The sequence below is a fragment of the Schistocerca americana genome, chromosome 2 (assembly GCF_021461395.2).
Source record: "Schistocerca americana isolate TAMUIC-IGC-003095 chromosome 2, iqSchAmer2.1, whole genome shotgun sequence".
Taxonomy (NCBI): Eukaryota; Metazoa; Arthropoda; class Insecta; order Orthoptera; family Acrididae; genus Schistocerca; species Schistocerca americana.
This window is the reverse complement of record NC_060120.1, coordinates 791,775,228-791,800,648: the sequence shown is the minus strand read 5'-3', so window position 1 is coordinate 791,800,648 and position 25,421 is coordinate 791,775,228. Positions and strand designations below refer to the sequence as shown.

The window sequence follows — 25,421 nt, the reverse complement described above, 5'->3', positions numbered from 1 at the left end:
CGTCATAATTCAACGCCGTTCATTAACAGTCGTTGCTTCCCAGTCACGCTACCATTCCAAATGCAGTGGTGTTGGCGGCAATTTACTTATCGGACGGTTGCTGATAGTTTCCGGTCAATGGTTCTAGATGACACACAAAGTTGTAGGGCGTTCTTGTCGCATGTCAGGCGCATATGTGAAGTTGTTGCAATGTGACTAGTGCACTACGCCGAACTTCCCTTGTGGTCGACCGGATTCTTCTCGCCGACTATGCCTGCATTCACGTTCCCATGCAGTCCAACATCTGAATGCCTCACAAAACTGGACATTGCACGAGTCGACCAAGCGCCCAAAAGCAGAACCACAAAGAGATCATTTAAAAATCACATACTGATAATGCGTTCATACTAGTATGCGGCATCTCCGTTTCCTGCACAGTGACCACTCAGCACCTGACGTAGTTTGCGGCCCTTTGTATACCCTACCAGGTATGATAGCAACACTGAACATAAACAACACTAGTTTGCTCTGCCAACCGTTCTACCTGTAACAGAGAATTACAACTCTCATAATTTACATAACCATGGATAAATGTATGTGTGTACGCAGTTACATTGTCATACGATCAGGTTTTCTGGGTATTTCAGATTTTTTGTCGTGCAGTGTATTTATCTGACATGTAGGTTTTTGCGGAAGTGAAACTTCGACGATAAGCAATGCAGAGAAGAAGGAAAAAGAAATCTTTTGAGCTTTGATATTTCAGGAATTTGGAAACTTCTGGTAAATCCTGTGGGACCAAACTGCTGAGGTCATCGGTCCCTAAGATTACACACTACTTAATCTAACTTAGACTAACTTATGCTAAAGACAATACACACACGCCCATGCCCGAGGGAGGACTCGAACCTCCGACGGGAGCTGCCGCGCGAACTGTGACAAGGCGCCCAGACCGCACGGCTACCGTGAGCTGAAATATTTCTTAAGAATGTTATAGATTACATGACTAGATCATGTAGGCCTAATTATTGAAGAGGTTGAAAGAAGCAGAAACTTGGTACAACTTCACTAAAAGGAGGGGTCGGTTGACAGGACACATACGGAAGCAGCAAGTAATTATCAGTGGGGCTATAGAGGGAGATTCTAAACAACCCAGTCCCACAGTCTAATTAAAAATGATAGCTGACTAAAATTATTTCTTCGACACCTCTGTCTAAAACAATAGAAACAGAAATGTTTACAGTTCATTTTACGGGACAAGAACAGCAGGTAGGTCCTAATTACGTTTACTCTTGTGAGAGTCAGAAGTTAAAAACTAATATTCATTTTAAGGGTTTTAATGTCGTAGTACATGGTTTTGTCCTGTAATAAAACGCATTTTATTGTCTGAAAGAGGCTTGAGTTGGACACCTTTCGGAACAAAATGCTTTCACTTGTAATGGATGATTCGTTATAATGCCTTCATGAAACAATACTGTCGATAATTAGGATCTCTTCACTTTCGTGATAAAGTAACTGGATAAATAAGTAATATTATTGAAAAAACACTATTTAAACTTCACAAATTTTGTATTTAACAGCTGTCGAAACAGTAACACTCTTCAGTATAAACATGCTCCGTAAATCGCAGGATTTTTACAAATCCATGTTATACAGTTGTAATGGAGACATTTCTGGCCAAAGAAGTCAACTAGTCTCAAACAAAGACCTTAATTTGAGGAAGAAATTTCTGAGGAGGTTTGTTTGGAGCACAGCACTGCACGGTAGTGAAACATGGACTGCGGGAAAACCGGAGCAGATGAGATTCGAAGCATTTGAGATCTACATCTACATCCACGTGCACACTCGACAAGCCACCGTGCGGTGCGTGACGGTACTCTGCACCACTGGTACTCACTTTTTCGTGTTCCACTCGCAAATGGACTGGGGAAAAACCGCTGTCTGTATACCTCGGTATAATCGTTAGAATGTGAATAGTATCAAAACTTTCATTTGACACAGCTGTATCGTTATCTACTAGTACACAGGTATCTTAAAAGTATAGGTTCTGTTCAAGGTGCAGAGGGGTGGGGGGTGGGTGGGTATAAATTGCAGAAGGACTTCGATACCCAACTACAGTAAGCAATTTCAAATGCATGCAAGTTGCAATAGTTCTGCAGAGACGAAAAGACTTGCAAGTACAGGCTGGCATGGAGAGCTGGATACTACAACAACCACCACAAGATGCGATCCTGCATTTTAGTTTAATATACATGTAATTATCTCCATGGATTTTTGACTAACAGAACTCAGTAAGTATTACTAGAGTGTGAGTGTTGAACAGAACTGGATGTAACATCCGGTGCGCCTCAAGGAGGCGTTACAGCACCACATGTATTCTCAGTGTACAGAAATGATTTATCACAAGAGGACGATACGTCTATTCTTTTGTCTGCAAGGATGTGTCGTCGTTTAGCGATTGTATGGAAACGCAGAGAGACCTGTACAGTACTTCTACTTGACGTAGTACATGTCATCTTTCTTGAAATGTTGATCATCGCACGTCATTGCTCGCTGTAATGAGAGAGAACCCAATAGTATCCGATTACAAGATAGACAGTAAACGCCTGAAGCTCGGTCGCGTAGTTTTAACACTACGAAGCGATGAGGGAGTGAACGAACACGCAATATCAGTACTAGGGAAGGTGAATGGGAAACTGAGATTTGTTTAAAACGTTCTGGAAATGTTTTGCGCACGTGTAAATGAAATCGCATGCAAGACGCTAACGCACAATTTTAAAAGTACTGCTGCAGCGTTTGAAGGCTTTATGAGGCAGACACGCCGGCAGACATCAAACAAATTCAGCGACGCGTGGTTCAAGTCGTCACAGGTCGGTATGACCCAGACGTCCAACAGCGACGTGCAGGAAACTCAAATAGGAATGACTGGATGGAAAGCGACGTTGTTCCGGCGAAACCGATATGTATAACTTTAGAGAATCGATATTCGTGGAAGATTAGAAAATTACGCTTCCATTGTCATGTGGGTATCATAAGAATAAAGTGAGAGGATGGTAGACATACTTCCCTGGCACGATACTCTAATGGAACAGGACACCACGTTACCAGCAGTAGTACGACGTACCCTCCGCCGTGCACTATACATCTACATCGGAGCGCTAGCCTCATTACAGTGTGCGTAATGGAATAATTCCAATTCGGAAGGAGGCATGAGCAGACAGGTGTGAATAATACTGAGCATCAGTTTAACAAGTCGTGGTTGTAAAACATTGACACAGGTTATTTACAGAAGAAAAACTGGAAGCGGCCGACCTCGGGGTAGGTCAGTTTGGGTTCCGCAGCAATACAGGAATACGCGAAGAAATACTGACCCTACGACTTTCCTTAGAAGATAGGTTGAATGATGGCAAAACTACGTTTATAGCATTTGTAGATTGGGAGAAAGCTTTTGACAATGTCGACTAGAATACACTCTTTGAAGTTATGGAGTTACAGGGGAAATTACAGGGAGCTAAAGGTTATAAACAGCTCATACAGAAAACAGACAGCATTTATAATACAGTAAGCAGGTTCAAATTGCGGTAGTTGTGGAGACACGAAGGGGCTTGCACTGGATAGAATGAAAAATGGTTCAAATGTCTCTAAGCACTATGTGACTTAACATCTGAGGTCATCAGTCCCCTAGACGTAGACCTACTTAAACCTAACTAACATAAGAACATCACACACACACCCATGCCCGAGGCAGGATTCGAACCTGTGACCGTAGCAGCAGCGCGGTTCCGGACTGAAGCGCCTAGAACCGCTCGGCCACAGGGGTAGAATGACATGGAGAGCTGGATCAACCCTGTCTTCTGACCGAAAACCACAACAACGACACGATCCTGTCAACTTCGAAACGTTGTAGAGAATGCCCTGAGGATCAAATCGAGAATAGGAACTAAGGTCCGGATACGTCGTCTAACGATGCTGACGAAGCATCGAAGTTGTAGGGAACGACACCTCCCCGATTCGACATCACATAAGCTGACGGACCGCAGTACGTGTTAGAGAGGACCTCACCCCATTAAATATGTCAGATGCTGTGAAACGCATCTGCATCTGTCACACGACACTGCAGAAGCCACTAAGCGCAGTTACGGCAGAGGAGAAAGCGTGCTACAGCTCGACTACAAAAAAAAATCCCAGAAACGCGTTTTTAACTTTTTAGCAACAGCACACAGCAACGAAGAAGAAAAGAATGTATGCTGGTGCTAAAATGTTAAAATAGCGTTTCTGGGATTATATGCTAAGTTTACACTGTTCATTTTTTCCACCATTTCGCACATATTTTCTGCATTTGACTTACGAAGTTCATAACCTAGCATTAAACCTTTTCGTGACAGGAATATGCATTTCACCTCATTCAAGGGAAAAAATAAAGGATGTATTATGACAAATTACACCTGATGATGGACCCACAGGGACCGAAATGCATCGTGTACTTAATAAAACACGAAAAGTTGTGACTGAAGGCTTTTTTTTTTTTTTTTTTTTTTTTACAAACTGCCTGTTGGCTTCTGTCTCGGGTTCTTCGGCCGACGTTCATCTAATGATTTTTCTGACGTTTCGCCAGCACGAGTGGCTGGCATTGTCAAAGCTTCACCCTCCATTGCCGGTGGTGAACTGGAGCCGAGCTCGCGGCCGCAGACTATATGTACCTGGCGCGCCAACGTCCGAGGGCTTCTCCGCGGTCATTTCCGGTGCGGTTCTCCTCTTGCTACCTGCGACGGTCGTTCGCTGCAGTACGGGAAGCCAGGATCCGTTTACCTTAAGGCTTTCCTCTTTCTTGTTGAAACTGTTCGCGTATTTTTGTATTTCTACAGCTTCTCTGAGCAAGCGCGTGTGATAGTGCTTCTCTACAGCCAGAACTTCCGTGTCGGCGAATTTTATTACGTGGTCGGTCTCATTCAGTGCGTGCTCTGCCACGGCAGATTTCTCCACGTGCCCCAACCTGCAATGTCGCTTATGCTCTTTGATCCTGATGTTAATGGATCGTCCAGTCATTCCGACATAAACTTTTCCGCATGTGCATGGTATACGGTATATTCCCGACACTGCAAGCGGGTCTCTTTTCTCCTTCGCCGATCTAAGACACTCTTTGATCTTCCTTGTCGGTTTGAAAATCGTCTTTACGCCATGTTTGCGCAATATACGGCCTATTCTGTCCGTCACTCTTGGAATGTATGGCAGAAAGGCCGTACCCGACATTTCTTTTTCTGGTTCCTTACTTCGCCGAGTGTTTAGCTCTGTTACACTTCTAATGTAATTTGTGGAGTACCCATTGCTCCTCAGAACAGTTTCCAGGTGTTGCATTTCTCTTTTGAGGTGTTGCGGCTCACATATTCGTCCCGCTCTCGTTACGAGCGTACTAATCATGCCTCTTTTCTGGCTCGGGTGGTGGTTTGAAAGTTTGTGCAGGTGGCCGCGAGCTCGGCTCCAGTTCACCACCGGCAATGGAGGGTGAAGTTTTGACAATGCCAGCCACTCGTGCTGGCGAAACGTCAGAAACATCATTAGATGAACATCGGCCGAAGAACCCGAGACAGAAGCCAATAGGCAGTTTGTCAACAAGTGGCCACGAAAGCCTTAACAATTATTTTTTTTTTTTTTGTTAAAATACGTTGGCTTCAAAGTTATGCGATGTTGTACAGCTACGAAGAGCAGCTGATCCTCCTTTCACGTACTTTGATTTTCATCTGTAGTAACAATAACTATTCAACATTGCTGACACTGTTAAATAAATGTGTAAAAACACGACAAATACATCTAATATTAAAGTTCAGATGGCAGCAGATAATATGAACTGCGTCATACTTGAGTCATGTGAAAATTCCATTTAGATGATCACGACATGAAAAGAACTCTCAGCATCCATCAGTGATATTACTGCACGTGTTGCATCTCTCTGCACTAGTCTGTTAATGACAGCCGTTACTGTAGATGACGCATTATCCCCCTCCAAAAGCTACACGCTTCATCATCCTGCGAGTACTCTCCTTCCGTCAACCAGGTAACATTAACTTAATGTGTTTGTAATGAGATTGCCCCACATTCCAGCTCAGAAAGCACCCCTACCATTCCCCGTTCCCCAACACACACACACACTAAAGCGATAATGTACATCTGTGCACTACTTCTCTTATAGATGCGGAACTACTGCACCTTTACTCGCATTCCGCAATATACGAGTACAGCGTCATCAGCAACCAGAAGACCTTAATAGATTCCTAATGTCTCTTGCATTAAGCTGCAGGCGTAATTCCCTTCACGGTTAGCACAGTCTGGCTTGTAACACTGAAATAATAAATTGCACTAAAAGCACCTTGCAACAGCACCATGCAACACAATGTCAGGTATCGATAAGTATATCTAAGTACAGTAATTACACTGCCACATTTAGCACTGCATCAGTTTCCTGTGCAGATGTCTGGGCTTGAAGACTTACCTGCCCACTTGTCGCGTAACATGCTTTGGTGAAAGCGGAGATTTTCCAGAACCCCTGTCGGACTTTTGCTAGAAGCGTTTCACGAACGGAACGTCGTATCTCTACGCTTTGAGAGAGACCAGAACTTCCGGGGCGTCATCGTGTTGATAAACATGCCTCCCACAGTGCCCTAAATACCACTTTCAGCTCCCTCATACTGACGTTGACTGTCCAATTTCCCCGATGTTCCCATGGCGAGGAGTTATCCGGTGTCGAATCCTTCCTTGCACGTAATTGGCCTGCTAAATATAGTCCGAACGAGATTGCTAATTTCACTGTTACATATTGTTTGTGCATACGTTTGAGAAGCACTCAAATATACAGGGTCATTCAGCTGCCCCCGCCTATGGGCTTTATGCAACCCGTAAAACCTATAAATAACATGCGCGTGAATTTCGAATTCTCTCGCTCGCTAAGCACAAACTGTCAGTCCTACAGACAATTTACCAGATATAGACTGGGACACTCAGATGTTTAGAACGGGTGGTAGGGACAGAGCATCGAGTGACATTATACTGAGTGCACTATCCGAAAATTACCTCGAGCAATTAAACAGAGAACCGACTCGTGGAGATAACATCTTGGACCTACTGATAACAAAGAGACCCGAACTTTTCGACTCTGTATGTACAGAAAAGGGAATCAGTGATCATAAGGCCGTTGCAGCATCCCTGAATATGGAAGTTAGTAGGAATATAAAAAAAGGGAGGAAGGTTTATCTGTTTAGCAAGAATAATAGAAGGCAGATTTCAGACTACCTAACAGATCAAAACGAAAATTTCTGTTCCGATACTGACAATGTTGAGTGTTTATGGAAAAAGTTCAAGGCAATCGTAAAATGCGTTTTAGACAGGTACGTGACGAGTAAAACTGTGAGGGACGGGAAAAACCCACCGTGGTACAACAACAAAGTTAGGAAACTACTGCGAAAGCAAAGAGAGCTCCACTCTAAGTTTAAACGCAGCCAAAACCTCTCAGACAAACAGAAGCTAAACGATGTCAAAGTTAGCGTAAGCAGGGCTATGCGTGAAGCGTTCAGTGAATTCGAAAGTAAAATTCTATTGTCTGACTTGACAGAAAATCCTAGGAAGTTCTGGTCTTACGTTAAATCAGTAAGTGGCTCGAAACAGCATATCCAGACACTCCGGGATGATGATGGCATTGAAACAGAGGATGACACGCGTAAAGCTGAAATACTAAACACCTTTTTCCAAAGCTGTTTCACAGAGGAAGACCGCACTGCAGTTCCTTCTCTAAATCCTCGCACAAACGAAAAAATGGCTGACATCGAAATAAGTGTCCAAGGAATAGAAAAGCAACTGGAATCACTCAACAGAGGAAAGTCCACTGGACCTGACGGGATACCAATTCGATTCTACACAGAGTACGCGAAAGAACTTGCCCCCCTTCTAACAGCCGTGTACCGCAAGTCTCTAGAGGAACGGAAGGTTCCAAATGATTGGAAAAGAGCAAAGGTAGTCCCAGTCTTCAAGAAGGATCGTCGAGCAGATGCGCAAAACTATAGACCTATATCTCTGACGTCGATCTGTTGTAGAATTTTAGAACATGTTTTTTGCTCGAGTATCATGTCGTTTTTTGAAACCCAGAATCTACTACGTAGGAATCAACATGGATTCCGGAAACAGCGATCGTGTGAGACCCAACTCGCTTTATTTGTTCATGAGACCCAGTAAATATTAGATACAGGCTCCCAGGTAGATGCTATTTCTCTTGACTTCCGGAAGGCGTTCGATACAGTTCCGCACTGTCGCCTGATAAACAAAGTAAGAGCCTACGGAATATCAGACCAGCTGTGTGGCTGGAGTGAAGAGTTTTTAGCAAACAGAACACAGCATGTTGTTATCAATGGAGAGACGTCTACAGACGTTAAAGTAACCTCTGGCGTGCCACAGGGGAGTGTTATGGGACCATTGCTTTTCACAATATATATATAAATGACCTAGTAGATAGTGTCGGAAGTCCCATGCGGCTTTTCGCGGATGATGCTGTAGTATACAGAGAAGTTGCAGCATTAGAAAATTGTAGCGAAATGTAGGAAGATCTGCAGCGGATAGGCACTTGGTGCAGGGAGTGGCAACTGACCCTTAACATAGACAAATGTAATGTATTGCGAATACATAGAAAGAGGGATCCTTTATTGTATTATTATATGATAGCGGAACAAACACTGGTAGCAGTTACTTCTGTAAAATATCTGGGAGTATGCGTGCGGAACGATTTGAAGGGGAATGATCATATAAAATTAATTGTTGGTAAGGCGGGTACCAGGTTGAGATTCATTGGGAGAGTCCTTAGAAAATGTAGTCCATCAACAAAGGAGGTGGCTTACAAAACACTCGTTCGACCTATACTTGAGTATTGCTCATCAGTGTGGGATCCGTACCAGATCGGGTTGACGGAGGTGATAGAGAAGATCCAAAGAAGAGCGGCGCGTTTCGCCACAGGGTTATTTAGTAACCGTGATAGCGTTACGGAGATGTTTAACAAACTCAAGTGGCAGACTCTGCAAGAGAGGCGCTCTGCATCGCGGTGTAGCTTGCTCGCCAGGATTCGAGAGGGTGCGTTTCTGGATGAGGTATCGAATATATTGCTTCCCCCTACTTATACCTCCCGAGGAGATCGCGAATGTAAAATTAGAGCGATTAGAGCGCGCACGGAGGCTTTCAGACAGTCGTTCTTTCCGCGAACCATACGCGACTGGAACAGGAAAGGGAGGTAATGACAGTGGCACGTAAAGTGCCCTCCGCCACACACCGTTGGGTGGCTTGCGGAGTATCAATGTAGATGTAGAAATATGGACAAGACCTTTTTGTAGGAAATTTAATTTAGGTAATTTTTTTACTGTCATACACTACTGGCCATTAAAAGTGCTACACCACGAAGATGACGTGCTACAGACGCGAAATTTAACCGACAGGAAGAAGATGCTGTGATATGCAAATGATCAGCTTTTTAGAGCATTCAAACAAGGTTGGCGCCGGTGGCCACACCTACAATGTGCTGACATGAGGAAAGTTTCCAACCGATTTCTCATACACAAACAGCAGTTGACCGGCGTTGCCTGGTGAAACGTTGCTGTGATGCCTCGTGTAAGGAGGAGAAATGCGTACCATCACGTTCCCGTCTTTGATAAAGGACGGATTGTAGCCTATCGCGATTGCGGTTTATGGTTTCGCGACATTGCGCCTCGTATTGGGGGAGATCCAATGACTGTTAGCAGAATATGGAATCGGTTGGTTCAGGAGGGTAATACGGAACGCCCTGCTGGATCCCAACGGCCTCGTATCACTAGGAGTCGAGATGACAGGCATCTTATCCGCATGGCTGTAACGGATCGTATACCCACGTCTCGATCCCTGAGTCAACAGATTGGGAGGTTTGCATGACAACAACCACCTGCACGAACAGTTCGACGACGTTTGCAGCAACATGGACTATCAGCTCGGAGACCGTGGCTGCGGTTACCTTTGACGCTGCATCACGGAGAGGAGCGCCTGCGATGGTTTACTCAACGACGAACCTGGGTGCACGTATGGCAAAACATCATTTTTTCGGATGAATCCAGGTTCTGTTTACAGCATCGTGATGGTCGCATCCGTGTTTGGCGACATCGCGGTGAACGCACATTGGAAGCGTGTATTTGTCCTCGCCATACTAGCGTATCACTCGGCGTGATGGTATGGGGCGCCATTGGTTACACGTCTCGGTCACCTCTTGTTCGCATTGACGGCACTTTGAACAGTGGACGTTACATTTCAGATGTGTTACGACCCGTGGCTCTACCTTTCATTCGATCCCTGCGAAACCCTACATTTCAGCAGGATAATGCACGACCGCATGTTGCAGGACCTGTACGGGCCTTTCAGGATACAGAAAATGTTCGACTGGTGCCCTGGCCAGCACATTCACCAGATCTCTCACCAACTGTACACGTCTGGTCAATGGTGACCAAGCAACTGGCTCGTTACAATACGCCAGTCACTACTCTTGATGAACTGTGGTATCGTGTTGAAGCTGCATGGGCAGCTGTACCTGTACACGCCATCAAAGCTCTGTTTGACTCAATGCCCAGGCGTATCAAGGCCGTTATTACGGCCAGAGGTGGTTGTTCTGGGTAATGATTTCTCAGGATCTATGCACCCAAATTGCGTGAAAATGTAATCACATGTCAGTTCTAGTATAATATATTTGTCCAATGAATACCCGTTTATTATTTGCATTTCTTCTTGGTGTAGCAATTTTAATGGCCAGTAGTGTATGTTGTCGCTGGAGGCTACTGTTTCCGAGTTATTCAAGAAAAACGCGTTTAAAAGTCACTTTAGTACATTCTTCTTGAATAACTCGAAGCCAGTGGCCTCCAGCGGAAACGTATGCGAGTTAAAAATTTAACAACGGTAAGTTTCTTACGACAAGGTACTGTTCGTTTTTTATGTAGGACTAATAGTTTGTGTGTAGGTAAGTAGAGAATATTGAAGTCTTGCTCGTTGGAGGCGTTGAAGGTTGCATAAACCCACAGTAGGGGCAGCCCAATCACTCTGTGTACATTTCTCTAGAAGTGCGACAGCTTCTCGACGTTTGACTCGGTGCGGACGCATTAATGTCGTCCGAGCACCTACGGGATTAATAATTTTCGAGTAGCGGTTAATGGATGAAGGACGCTGCATTGCAGCTTGCAATAAGTTGAGAATATGGGTCCGACCGAAAGCGTGTCTAGATGGCCAAGTCGGTTAAGGAAGCGTTTTAGAGAGGCAAAGCATCCGGGTCAAGTCCCAGTCCGACACAAATTTTCAACTTTCGCCATTGCATTACCGAAGTGCCCCTTGCGGCTGGAAGTCATAAGTGCCGCACCCACCGTTTACCGTTTCCCTTTCCTTCACCATCCTCTATTTCATATAGATGTTAGTTGTGTCTCAGAGAGAACTTGAATTTAGTAACCTGAAAACTATTTTGAAATAATCTCAAAGTCGGCGATAAGGCTTATCTTTGTGGTTTACGTGGTATTTTAAATTAAAGTTCAGTTTTAGTACTGTCCTACGATGAATGAGAAATGGCATCTGACTGGTTCGCCATCTCTGATGACCTAGCTGTCGAGGTGAATTTCAACTCTATTCTTCCTTCTTTTTTTCGATTACAAAAGGAATACTGAGGTGTGTTTCTCCGCTGGTTCTCTTTTGTTCAAAAAATGGTTCAGATGGCTCTGAGAATTTTGGGACTTAACATATGAGGTTATCAGTCCCCTAGAACTTAGAACTACTTAAACCTAACTAACCTAAGGACAGCACACACATCCATGCCCCAGGCAGGATTCGAACCTACGACCGTAGCAGTCACGCGCTTCCGGACAGAAGCGCCTAGAACCGCTCGGCCACAACGGCCGGCAAATATTGCGTAAGAGAATATCAGTAAATGAAAAGCAATATGTATAAGAACTTAAACTAGAAATTACATGTTTCAGGTCTTTTGATAACAGCAATGCTTGGAAACGAAAATGTTAAAAAGTCGACTTACTTATCCCTTTTTCCTTCAATAATGTCTTACGGTATCATACTGTGGGACAACTCTTCACTGACAAAGGAAGCATTTGTTTCATAGAAGAGTCTAATAGGGTTGCTATGTGGTGCACACTCTATATCCTCTTGTAGACAATTTGTTAAACAACTGCACACAATGAGAATAGTCTCAGAGATCCTTTACTCCGTTCTAATGTGTTGCAATAATCAGTCGCAGTGCGAAAACAAAAGTACCATTAAAAATATAGTACTGGAAGGTGAACGAACTAACATCACCCATCGCTTAGCCTCCGTGTGGTGTATGAAAGTGTGTGGTAGTCAGCCATAACAGTCTCTGAGCACTTACGCATTGATGTCAATAATTAGTGATTCCTAGCAGACGTCGACACCGCTAGAAATTTCTATTACTTAAGTATTATGAATTATTAACTCCAGTAGCTGAACTGTGGCTAATGGGCTGTTTTCGGAAGAGATACGGCAGCTACAGACACTATTGTCTAATGTGTTGTTTCGTCTTCTCTTTTTATTACTAGACTTTGTTAAATAATATTAATCGCAATATTGTTTTCGGCAGTGGATCGATCACTACCTTCATTTACATGTAGGAAAGTCTTAAACTGAACGTCTTTAGATTTAGTGCATACTTTTTTGGAGCGTTGACAGGATGCTACAGTGTAGCGACATCAAGACATCTCACTAATTACCTACGGCATACACAGAAACTGCGAACGGCTTTGCCGCAGTGGTAACACTGGTTCCCGTCAGACCACCGAAGTTAAGCGCTGTCGGGCTGGACTAGTACTTGGATGGGTGACCACCCGGTCTGCCGAGCGCTGTTGGCAGGCGGGGTGCACTCAGCCCTTGTGAGGCAAACTGAGGAGCTACTTGACCGAGAAGTAGCGGTTTCGTTCTCGTACATTGACATGCGACCGGGAGTGCGGTGTGCTGACCACACGCCCCTTTATCTCAGCATCCAGTGACGCCTGTGGGCCGAGGATTACACGGCAGCCGGTTAGTACCGTTGGGCCTTCATGGCCTATTCGGTCGGAGTTTATTTTATTTTTAGTACATAGGAACTAGCAGCATAGGGTTTGTCGGAAAGAGTCCGATGGCCCGTACGTTGGCTCTACTGCGCATACAGAACCGTGAACAGTTTGATATCCTGGAACTCCTTGAATGCTAGTCTTACTTCCTTCGTAGTTGGTCACAGGTAGTTATAATTCTCAGCGGAGAAATTGTATAGCTCTGCTGACATAAACTGATTGTAGCATAAATGAGACATCGAGGCACTGTGGCACAGTAAAGGTCTACCAAACAGATTTATTATTATAATGTAATAGCGAAAATAATAGGTCGATGAGTAAGAGGCTTAATGACTGCAAATATGGAATTCATAATACAACATCCCTCTGTTTATAGTTCCAGATTCAAGCCACTGTTTTGAGTCGCACAGCATGAATGCTGGGACTCGAGTTGTAAAACTACGGTAGACTATCATAAGTGAGCGTAGACTGTGGTAGCTGACCTAGTAGCTTTGACCATTTAAGGTCATACCTGCTTTATCTTTACATTAGATGGCCGGCTAGTGTGGCCAACGGTTCTAGGCGCTTCAGTCTGGAACCGCGCGATCGCTACGGTTGCAGGTTCGAATCCTGCCTCGAGCATGGATGTTTGTGATGTCCTTAGGTTAGCTAGGTTTAAGTAGTTCTAAGTTCTAGGGGACTGATGACCTTAGAAATTAAGTCCCATAGTGCTCAGAGCCATTTGAACCATTACATGAGATGTGTTGCATATCTATCGGGCGTTACCTCATAACGATCAATTTTTTTACGCAGGGTATGAGTCTCTTATTATATCTCGCTAAAAACCGAAAGCGGTGAACCGTCTAAAAACTTACTGAGGATTTACAAAGCGGCGGGTAAACTATGTAACATTTTTGTTCTACGTAGTTATCCTTCTGTCTGTTACTTAAAAATAAACAGTATTTATGGAAAAATTTAAACCGTCAATGTTTAATTCAGGTTTTATTCGAAAATTGTTGATTTGTAACGTGAAACGGAGGGATTTTGTAGTAAAAATAAATAAAACAGTACAGATTTATCACACAGCGCTGTAAACGCAATTTCCTCACCAAAAAGTTAAAAAAACATGCAAAACAGAAATATATCCCACATTCCTTCAATACTTCGGCAAAATCATACAAAACAAGCTTCTTTTATTCATAAACAACTTTCGCGTTTATCAGTAATAACAGGGATCTCTTGCCTTTGATCATGACGAAGAACGTTCCGTTCAGTACAAAACCACAACAATAACAAATATATTTTTTAATGTTTGTGTTGATCATGATGAAGAACGTTCTGTTCAGTACAAAACAACAATAACTAAACACAAACATTAAAAAAATATGTTTAGTTACTGTTGTTGTTTTGTACTGAACAGAACGTTCATCATCATGATCAAAGGCAAGAGATCCCTCTTATTACTGATAAATGCGAAAGTTGTTTATGAATAAAAGAAGCTTGTTTTGTATGATTTCGATGAAGTATTGAAGGAATATATGATATATTTCTGTTTTGCATCTTTTTTTCCCCTTTTTGGTGAGGAAATTTCGATTAAAGCGCTGTGAGATAAATCTGTACTGTTTCATTTATTTTTACTACAAAATCCCTCCGTTTCACGTTACAAATCAACAATTTTCGAATAAAACCTGTCTTTCATCAAAAGTAACTGTTTTGGTTACATGAAAGCGCATAAGTTACACGACCAACTAATTCTTTTTACTTGTAAACCTACTGAAAGGACATAAAATACATAATGGACTAACACTAAATGATGTGCGGTTCTAATTTGTGTGCGAAGCAAGGAAAAGTAGAAGCCATCGGCTCTCAGTTTCTCTCTTACGCATTAGTTTACGTTTCTTTCCGTAGCAACTCGACCAATACTGCCGTTAAACCTACCGTTTACTACATCTTTTTTGTAGTATACCAAAACTACAGAACCGTTTAGGTAGAGTGCAACTTCAGCTGAAACTAATGGTGAGAAATCTTCGCTCTTACACATTTAATAACATACAGTACCTACAAGAAGCACATAGCAAAAGGCCGTAGCTGTAGAAGAGAGTGTTCAACAACATATCGTTTCCGAATAACATGACGTTTAAATTTATCTGCCGTCTCATTAAATTCCCAGTGTCCCTACGATACGCTAGTAAATGTCCGTCTCGTTGATGATGCTCCGAAGTTGTAAAAAGACTGTAAACCACTGGCTGGAGGAATAGCAGCTGCTATCTCTCCTGCTCTCGGCTAAGTACTGCTAAATGTAGAGCCTACCTGATGGCTTCCTGTCATTTCCGTGATACCAAGCGTCGGAGTGACAGGGTGAAGTTAAGCCCAGGCATGCCGTATACCAGATTTGCAAGAGCAGTCAGTGGTACCCGACATAATACTAATCCCATTCCACAATAGTACAGATCCATGGGTCATGAATGATGGGTGACGCAAGGTGGGGGGAGGGGGGGGAGAAGGTGATACGGGGAACTACAATAGTGCACCAGTTTCGAAAAACTGGCTAAGAATAGGATTTCATATGAGTGAAACTCTTGGGTACAAACTTTTCCCTTTCAACATTGCCCCGTTTGGATACATCAACAGCTCATAATTTGTGCATATAAGTTCATTGTTTTTCGAAACAGTACTACTAGTGACCTATAGGGAAAAAATGGACAAACTGTGTTATTTTATTTTTCAATGCACATCTCTCACTAGTCCCCAAGTGTCCTCGTTGTCACGGTCGTTATATTTATGTCATTCGTTGTTGCTTTCTTCTGGTGGTTGGTTTGGATGTTGAATGACATCGAGTGTGTCGTCTGCTCATATGTTAGAGGAAGCTTTCATAGACTCTGCCCGTGTAGCCCAAGCTGTTGCCAACTTGAATTTTCTTCCTTGGAATTGCCAAGTTGAATTTGCTATCTTGGACGGCAATCCAGGCATGACGTTCAAAGATGAGTAAGAATCTGCAGGTGTGGTCGGCCGTGGTTGGTCACTGCAGAATCTCCCTTCACTAACCGGAAGCGATGTTGGTCTGTGGTGCCGTCATGTTAGACACCCCGAAGTTGACGCTGGAGGTGGACTGTAGAAATTTGTATGTGCTCGGCACATTTTGTCGTCGAGGAGGGTATTGTCTATGATATATTTAGGTAGTATTACACATTAATGCGTTCCTCTTCCCGAAATATTTTCATGGAAGTATGTCATCTGTTATTTAATTTATTTGAGTTATCAAACTTCTGAATGGTCTGATGCAGCCCACCACGAATGCCAATCTCTGTCTCCTCGTACAGTTTTTACCCACTAGATATCGCTGTAGTACCATGGAAGTGATTCCCTGATATCTTAACACATTTCCTGTCATCCTGTCCCTTCTCCTTGTCAGTCTTTTCGAAACGTTCCTTTCTTCGCCGATTCTGCGGAGAACGTCCTCATTCCGTTTCAGTGTACCTAATTTTCAGCGCTGTTAAACTTATATTCGATGTTAGCAAAAATCTCTATTTTTCAGAAAAGCTTTCCTTGCTATGGCCATTATGCATTCTACGTCGTCTCTGCTTTGCCATAGTCAATATTTCTCCTCCCCGAATAGCATAACTCATCTTCTGCTTTTACATGTCATTTTCTGCAGTTCCCTCAGTAATGACGGATTTAATTCGTTTAAATCCTATTACCCTTGTTTTACTATTGTTGATACTCGTCTTAGGACGTCTTCTCAAGAGACACGATGTTGCAGTGCCTGTGTTGTTCAGAAGTACGATGCAGTGTTCCTACGGACATGTAACACAACAACTACAGGCGTTATGAAATACACCAAATGTATTCGCAGTTGCGAATATGGACAACAGTCAGTCGTGTAATGAAATGAAGACAGTGAAAATTTGTGTCAGAGCGGGACTCGAAGCGAGATCCCGCCTTATGCTAATAGTCGCCTAACAGTTAGTCTACCTGAGCACGGCTCCCGGCCACGCGCATTACTGATCCAAGTGGAAGTTTTGTCTGACCACGAGGCTTTCTCAGGTAGCCTAATGGTTAGGCGACCGCTCGCGTAAATCGGGAATTCCGGCTTCGAGTCCCCACCCGGCCAAATTTTCTTTGTCGTCGTTCCATAACACAGCTGATGATTGTCCAAATTCGCAAGTGCGAATACGTTTCGTCTTTTCAGGAGATTGTCCATGCCGTTCAACTGCCCTTCAAGGCCTTTGCTGTCTGTGACAGAATTAAAATGCCATTGAAAAAACCCTGACATTTAATTCCATTTCCAGATTTCTCTTTCGTTGCCTTTACTGCTTACACATATTCAGATTCAGTAACATGGGGGACAGGCTACAATCCTGTCTTACTTCCTTCTGAATATCCACATTGGTTGTTACACGTACATGGTTTGGATAAAAAGTAGCGGCAACACAGTTATAATTCATTCCAGACCTCGTTGACAGACATTCAGCGTCTTACATGCCCTCAATATAATCGCCTCGCTTCTCTGTCACCTTCCCCCACAGAGGTGGAGTACGTCGTACCTCGCAGCGCATCCATGTGTGTCGTAGTCTCTCAAGGCCTAGGACACAAATAACGTTTCCTCTTCTATTGTAGAGTGCGCCACGAAGAGGTTCCTTCATTTTGACGAACAGTTTGTAGTCGCACTGACTCGTATCGGGTGAATACGATAGTTGCTCCAGTACCTTCTAGCAGCCTCACGTACACAGGAGCTCCTGTATGGCGTTCCTCGTGTGGCATCGCGCATTATCGTGAAGGATGATGCCACAAAGAAAGATTTTTGTGCACTCCGACCACTTTCCTCTTCAGTCTAGATCCAGCACATTGTTCCTGTTTCCTAAACATTCCGTTAGGACTCTTGAGTTGGCCTCCCGCCCTTTCAAACTGTGCACACAGCAGCTGATTCAAAGGTGTGCGGACATTTGCCACGCCGGACATTTGCCACGGTTTTACGTGCTCCGAAGGGTTGGGTCCCTTGTCTCCTCCTCCTCCTCCTCATCGCTGTCGCGCAGTAAAGGTACTTACTGAGCCTTTCCGCTGGTATACTTAACATAGGACCAGAATCTCTTTGGATTTTCTGCCACATTTCTAGAGAGACCTTCGTTGTGGAAACTATTAAATGCATCTCGCATTGAAATCCGCACCAAATTTCGAGCCTCAGTAAAACTTCGTCAATCGTGGGGATTTTGCGTTCGTCTAAATTATACGTGCCTTTTTCGGTGCTCCTGCAGCAGCTTTCTGTCGTGTTTTGTGTACCATGGGGGATCAGTTCCGTCTCTTATTAATTTATTTGGTATGAATCTCTCGAATGCTGTTGATACTATTTCTTTGAACTTAAGCCACATATGGTCTTGACTTACATGGTTTGGAAGGATAGGAGACTGTCTTTTAGAAAGACGTCAACAGAATTTTTAGCTGCTTTTATGAATAGATATATTTCGCGTTTAGTTTTGGTGAATTTCTTTGTTACGGAATTGAGACTCGCTCGACTGTGTGTTCACTAATCCCTGTATCCGTCGTGATGCTCAGGATTATTTGTGGCTAAGAGGTCAAGTGTGTTTTCGTAACCATTTACAATTTGAATGGTCTCGTGAACTAATTGTTCAAAATAATTTTAAAAAAGCATTTAGAACAATTACGGAAGTTGTTTTCTACAATAGGGTCTGAAAATGTATTTTTGTCAACATACGGAAGGTAGTTTGAAGTCACTGCCAACTATAATTGTATGAGTAGCGTACTTATTTGTGATGAGACTCAAGTTTTCTTTGAACTGTTCAGCAACTGTTTCATCTGAGACCGGGTGTCGGTAAAAGGAGCCAGTTATTAATTTATTCCGGTTGTCGAATATAACCTTTGCCCATATTACGTCACAGGAACTATCTGCTTCAATGTCGTTTGTGAGCTGAAACACACATTACATTATTTTTCCTTAAGTTGTGCTTCTTGTTTCTGTTGTAGTGCAGATCATTACAATTACGGCTTTTCAGACCAAAATCTAGGATGCTTTCCCTGTGACCCTGTGAATATCCGAGCTAAACAATGTAGAACAACAACGTACGTTACAAGCATAGCATTCTGTATTACTTCATTTCCTACTTTCTAACATTTCAAAATTGTACGTTGACTTTAGATGACACGTCAATCATAGATGTTCTTATCTCCATTTAGCGAACGTATTTTCAGTCATGTTTTGAACATTGTCCCGCAACACTTTATTAACTAATGTTTCGCCGCAAGGGATATGGGATTTTAGAGAGTAAATTAATATGGAGTATGTCGTTCTTCTTTTCAAACATTCACATACCCATTTCTTCTTTCCTTATTGTCTTTTGGGCATGCAGTCGTAGTAATTAAAGTAGGCACGAATGCAGTGATCAAAAATAAATGATTAGCGCACATTCGCATTCTCTTTACATCGTTTCCTTTCTTGTTGCTCCCATGCCGATGGACTGTTTCTATCGCAATCAGTAAGCGTGAAAGGAAGCTACCATATGGACAGAGGGATCTATATTTATACTTAGCAGAACTAACTACATACTGACATAATCGTCGGTATTGCTTTCGTTTCCCAAAAGTTATAAATATTTCGATTTCGGAAAAGAAGCTCTGTATTTCGCTAAGATGTCGAAGAAGAAGGTCCCTTAGTACTGGTTGTATCGAGTAAGATGTGGAGACGGCGGTTTGAAAGCGGACAGAAGAAGTACGAGGAAGGGCGTCCCTTACCTGAGGGATCGCTACTCAAGCTACCTGGCGAAGGGGCAAGTGTCCGGCATGGCAAATGTCCGGCGTGGCAAATGTCCGGTGTGGCAAATGTCCAGCGTGGCAAATGTCCGGCATTCGATTCAAACACACCCATCGCCGCTCACTGCACTGCATCAGCTGACTTCCTGCTATCAGCAGGCATCCCGTGCGACGCACATCCTTCTCGTTACGGCAGAGGTGGCACTACTTTTTATCCAGTCCATGTATTTATTTGTATGATCTGACTGGGTTCACCATAGCTAATGCTTCATTTTAAGACTGGCTTGCTCAACGTTCCCTAATAAAGTCGCCTACAAGCTGTCCTAACCTGGTGCTTTCCGTGAATCGGGCGAGTGTGTTCCAACAAAACGGTGGCGTGGCTTCTCGCGACTACCGGGTTTGGCTCGCCTCCCAGCGGTGAGCCATCGCTCGCAGCTGCAGCGGTCGCCGCTCGCTAGCCTAGTGCTTATAGTCCCTACCTGCTGCTGGCCGGCCGCCAGACGGGCCCGCGCTTTGCAGATGCCCCTTCCCCTCCCCTCCCCACCCCACATCCTTTCCCTCCTAATTGCTGACGGGGCTAGCGTTTCACCGGCTCGTGTTCCCCACGTGTTAGGCCGTGCGGGGGCGGGGAGTGTTCCTGTGTGAAAACAGCCACCTGCACACGCTGAAAGCTCGGCTGCTCTCTGTTCTGTCAACCTACGCGCCGTAGCGCTCCACTTTCCTGTATGGAATTTTAGACGCCTGGGGAGCGTACCTTCGCCCAGTGCTTAGCAGGTACCACATGACGCATGCGAAAGAAGTGTCGACTTCAAATAGCAACCTTTTATTTAGGGATAATTGCTCTAATGCCGGACAGGGACTTGAACCACGCTTCCCACAGACAAATGCTCTACCTACTGAACTATGCAGCCACGACTCACGAGCCACCATCACAGCTATACTTCCGCCAGTATTTATTCTGGATACATAAACCTTTTAAAAAATTTGGAGGCTGGGTGCTGTGCAGCTCTGACATATATGAAAGAGCTCATTTTTTACACATTAATATCGACAAAAAGGCTTGTATTAATTTTTTTCCTTCATTTATTCAAACTTGTTCATCACGCAAGTTTCAGGCAGTACCGCCCATCATATGTGGCTAGAGCGTATACAGGGTGTTAAAGGTATAAATGTAGATATGTGTATTGATGCGAAGACATTGTAGTAAAAAACGTTACAACCATGTTTACTTCATTTGTAGGTCAAAATTTTAGGTATTATGGTTTGTATGGTTCTACACGAAATTCGCAGTTGCGAATACGGACAACTATCAGCTGCATAACGGAATGACGACAATGGAAATTTGTGCCTGACCGGGACTCGAACCTGGGTTTCCCGCTTGTCGCAAGAGGTCGCCTCACCATTTGGCTATCCGAGGACAACTCACGCCCGATCCGAACTTCTGTACGTCGTCAACCATGTGTCTGCATGCTTATGCGAAAGAACTTTACATTGTAATTCAAAATAACACAGGCACCGCAGTATCTTAGTATGTTTTTAAGTTGGTTAATATCTCCAAGTATGTGTGGGAAGAGGAACCCATTAATGGTTACTTTTCCCTGGGCAGCAGGTCAGCTATTGAAGTGGGGACATGTGGACATAAAATTGATAGTCATACTGACACGCGTGGAGCAGTTACAACCATACAGAAAACATGGTGTAGTAAATTATAGAATGTATTTGTGAGAAGTCTATTACATGAAGAGAAAAACCAACTAACACACTGAAGTGGGTGTATATTGATGTACCAACTACCTCATTATCTGTACCTTTATACCTAACAGACTGTATGGTAAACGGGAAATAAAAAAGCATCTACGAATTGTTCCTCATTTCAAGCTCATATGGGCAGCTTCCTTTGTATTGGCACAGGAAGCAACGTGCTACAAGTTTATCGGCCTATGCGTATTACTGCTCCCATACAGCGAAGGAAGCCGGCCGGTGTGGCCGAGCGGTTCTAGGCGCTTCAGTCTGGAACCTCGCGACCGCTACGGTCGCAGGCTCGAATCCTGCCTCGGGCATGGATGTGTGAGATGTCCTTAGGTTAGTTAGGTTTAAGTAGTTCTAAGTTCTCGGGGACTGATGACCTCAAGTCCCATAGCGCTCAGAGCCATTTGAACAGCGAAGGGCCGGCCACGGTGGTCTCGCGGTTCTAGGCTAGCAGTCCGGAACCGCGCGAGTGCTACGGTCGCAGGTTCGAATCCTGCCTCGGGCATGGATGTGTGTGATGTCCTTAGGTTAGTTAGGTTTAAGTAGTTCTAAGTTCTAGAGGACTGATGACCACAGCTGTTAAGTCCCATAGTGCTCAGAGCCATTTGAACAGCGAAGGAAACGCGGTGACATGAACCATGCACGGTGTCACCACTGCGTGTATGTCAGCACAAACAAGCATTCGACATGAGGTGAAAACTAGTAACTTATTTATGCTTTATCGTATACGTAAGAATAAACGCCGTCTTTTGCGACTTAATGTTTCATTTGTGTCTACCAAACATGCTTCGCCTATTTATGCTACTCATCATGACTGGTCAGTAATATAAACATAATTCTTTGATTTATAAATGCAGACTGAAGCGACGAACGAAAATTCGGACCAAGGCCTGGATTCAAACCCGTGTCTCCTGTTCACTAGGCAGATGCGCTGACCACTACGCCACCCTGGCACAGTGGCTTTGCACAACTGCACGGACAACCCTAGCCCTCCTCCCTCCTGAATCCAAATTCTCATTCGCACCTCAGCCCTCTTGGTATATCCCCTAAATTCAAACAGCATTGCCGAGGCTCTCCAACTGTATTGGAATAGCACCTCAGCATTGAATGAAACTGGGGTCCTACCTGAAATACAGACATATTTGTTTTAATCAAATGAAACTATATGGTTCCCGAGACCTTTTCAAGTCTGAAACGTCTGTGATGTATATATGTAGACTGAAGTGACAAATGAAAATTTGTACGAAGGCTGGGTTTCGAAACCGAGTGTCCTGCTTACTAGGTAGATGCGCTGATCACTTTGCCTACTCCCCGATTTGGCACAAATTTCCATTCGTCGCTTCATTCTGTATTTATACATCGTAGTTGTTCGAGACTTGAAAGCGTCACTAGAGCCATATAGTTTTTTTTATTAATAAAATTATTTAACTACGCATATGTTCTGTAGCGATTCTTGGCGGGCCATTTAAATTATTTACGAACATGTGGTTGTGTTTCTTTACACTTACATTATTTTTTTGTCATTTTCATTTATCACTGTGTTCTTCTGTATGTACTAGATGCATCTAATACAGGTTGATAGGCCACATTTAAACATTTCGCAGCACGTAACACGTCCTCTTGCACTCTACATGCGGTCTTGCTCACATGCTGTAGGGCTGACTGAAGGATCATGGGAGCTGTAGAGCGCGAGCAAAATCGGGTGCTGGTTGTTTGGTTGATTTGGCGAAGGGGTCCAAATAGCGAGGTCATCAGTCCCATCGGATTAGGGAAGTATGGCGACGGAAATCGGCCTTGCCCTTTCAATGGAACCATCCTAGCATTTGCCTGAAGCGATTTAGGGAATCAGGATGGCCGAACGCGGATTTGAACCGCCGTCCTCCCGAATGCGAGTCCAGTGTGCTGACTACTGCGCCATCTCCTTCGGTAGTGGGGTGCTGGAGAGGAGATGGAGGGAGGGTAGGTATTGTGTGTGTGTGTGTGAGTGTGTGTATGTGTGTGTGTGTGTGCGTGTGTGTGTGTGTGTGTGTGTGTGTGTGCTGTTTTCTTAATGCTAAGTTATGAATTAATGAGAATATTGTCATTCTGCTATTGCTTTTTTTTGTCATGTAACGTATTATCATGTTTATTTGTGACCCATTTGAAACATTCTTCCTGTAAAGCGAGTATTCCTTTTTTGCGGTTATGGCATAAAATAGCCATGTCTATATTTATTCTGGTGTGACGGTAACTTGCTTTTATTAGATGTTCTGCAAATATGGAGTGGGTTTTCTAGACACAAATAAAGCATTCAATAGCAGATTCTTTTTTTTATCTACACGATAAAGCACAATTGAAGAAGTAGCTGATGAAAAATGGCTAGAATTATGAAGAACAGTAATGACGTAGTCAATGCCAAGTTTTAGCCAGGCCAAAACTATGCACACAGTAGAGTACTGGATTTAATTTTGACTGATGGCTTAAGCAGTTCCTGTATTTAAATATATTGCTTCCTTTCTCTGTCACTTCCACTTAGTGTCGAGTGGATGCGTGCGACTACATATATGCAGCGGTGACATCGTGCGTGGTTCATAGCGAGGTAAATCGCCCAAATGCCCAATGCACGCAGTACCTTTTACAAGATTCGTTCGGAAGCTGTTTGGGATAGGCCTGCATTCATCTCGAGTTTGAAACCGATTGTTACTGACATGGCGTGGCCATCTTCCCCGGTATCTACTGGCCAGAATCTTTTTACGACCACCGTCCTTTCACCCGGTGGTAACGGTTCATTGTACACACAGTGGTCAGTCCTAGTTGATTCACCATCACATCGAGGAGGTTTCATTTACGGTGTGATCGTCGGCACGCGAAAAGGCGACAGCTCCTTTCTTCCATTCTGACACGTCTCCACGTGGTCCCAACTCATTGCGCAGATTCCTCATCCAACCACTTGACTGCTGTGATTTACACCAGGGTTGGATGATAAAATGATGACACATTACCATTTCTACACCTTCAACAGCGCTTCAAAGCGAACACTGGGCTCTTTTAGTGACGGTGACTAACATTTTGTCCGTTGAGCTTACTTCTCTCTGATAAAATATTAGTATGCCACTATTCGTCATAATAGAAAAGCGTTGTTTCTAGTGATTAATCTTGTTAGTGAAGTTTATCGGAATGCAGGAATGTATCTGAAACCCCACAGTATTACTGTGGTACTACAGTAGTGGAAATCAGTATAAAGGCGTTGATATTTGTAGAAAAACTAAGATTGTCGGATGGAATAGTTGTGCACAGTGCATATACGATAGTATGAGATCCAGTATACCGGCAAATGCAGTCAAACTGCATCGCATTTGATGTCAGAAGTACTGTGTGTAAAATGACGTCAACGATTTAGGATGTAGAGGGTGGAACTCGGTGTAAAAAAAGTCAGCTCTGTGTGGTGTTAGCGTGGGCGTATGTTCCTTTACTGTAGATAGGTACAGACACCATTAGTGAGATTACATTTTGTGTGCATAAACTATGATTGTGACAATGCCACGCGAAAAACAATTATCATCTACATCTACGTGATTACTCTGATATTCCAAGTACGGTACCTGGAAGAGCGTTCAATTAACCACCTTCAAGCTGTCTCTCTGCCGTTCCACTCTCGAAAGGCGCGCGGGAAAAACGGGCACTGAAATTTTTCTGTGCATGCCCTCATTTCTCTTATTTTATCGTGATGATAATTTCTCCCTATGTAGGTGGGTGCCAACAGTATGTTTTCGCAATCGGAGGAGAAAACTGGTAATTGAAATTTCATGAGACGATCCCGTCGCAACGAAAAACACTTTTGTTTTAATGATTGCCACTCCAATTCACGTATCATGT

General features: G+C 43.7%; 1 protein-coding gene and 1 pseudogene across 1 annotated transcript in view; both read left to right on the top strand.

Moving 5' to 3' along the window:
- The window catches only part of LOC124594436, an 822,371-nt gene that overhangs the window by 465,919 nt on the left and 331,031 nt on the right, over positions 1 to 25,421 (top strand). The window lies entirely within an intron of this gene.
- Positions 12,758 to 12,875, top strand: LOC124597666 (annotated as a pseudogene).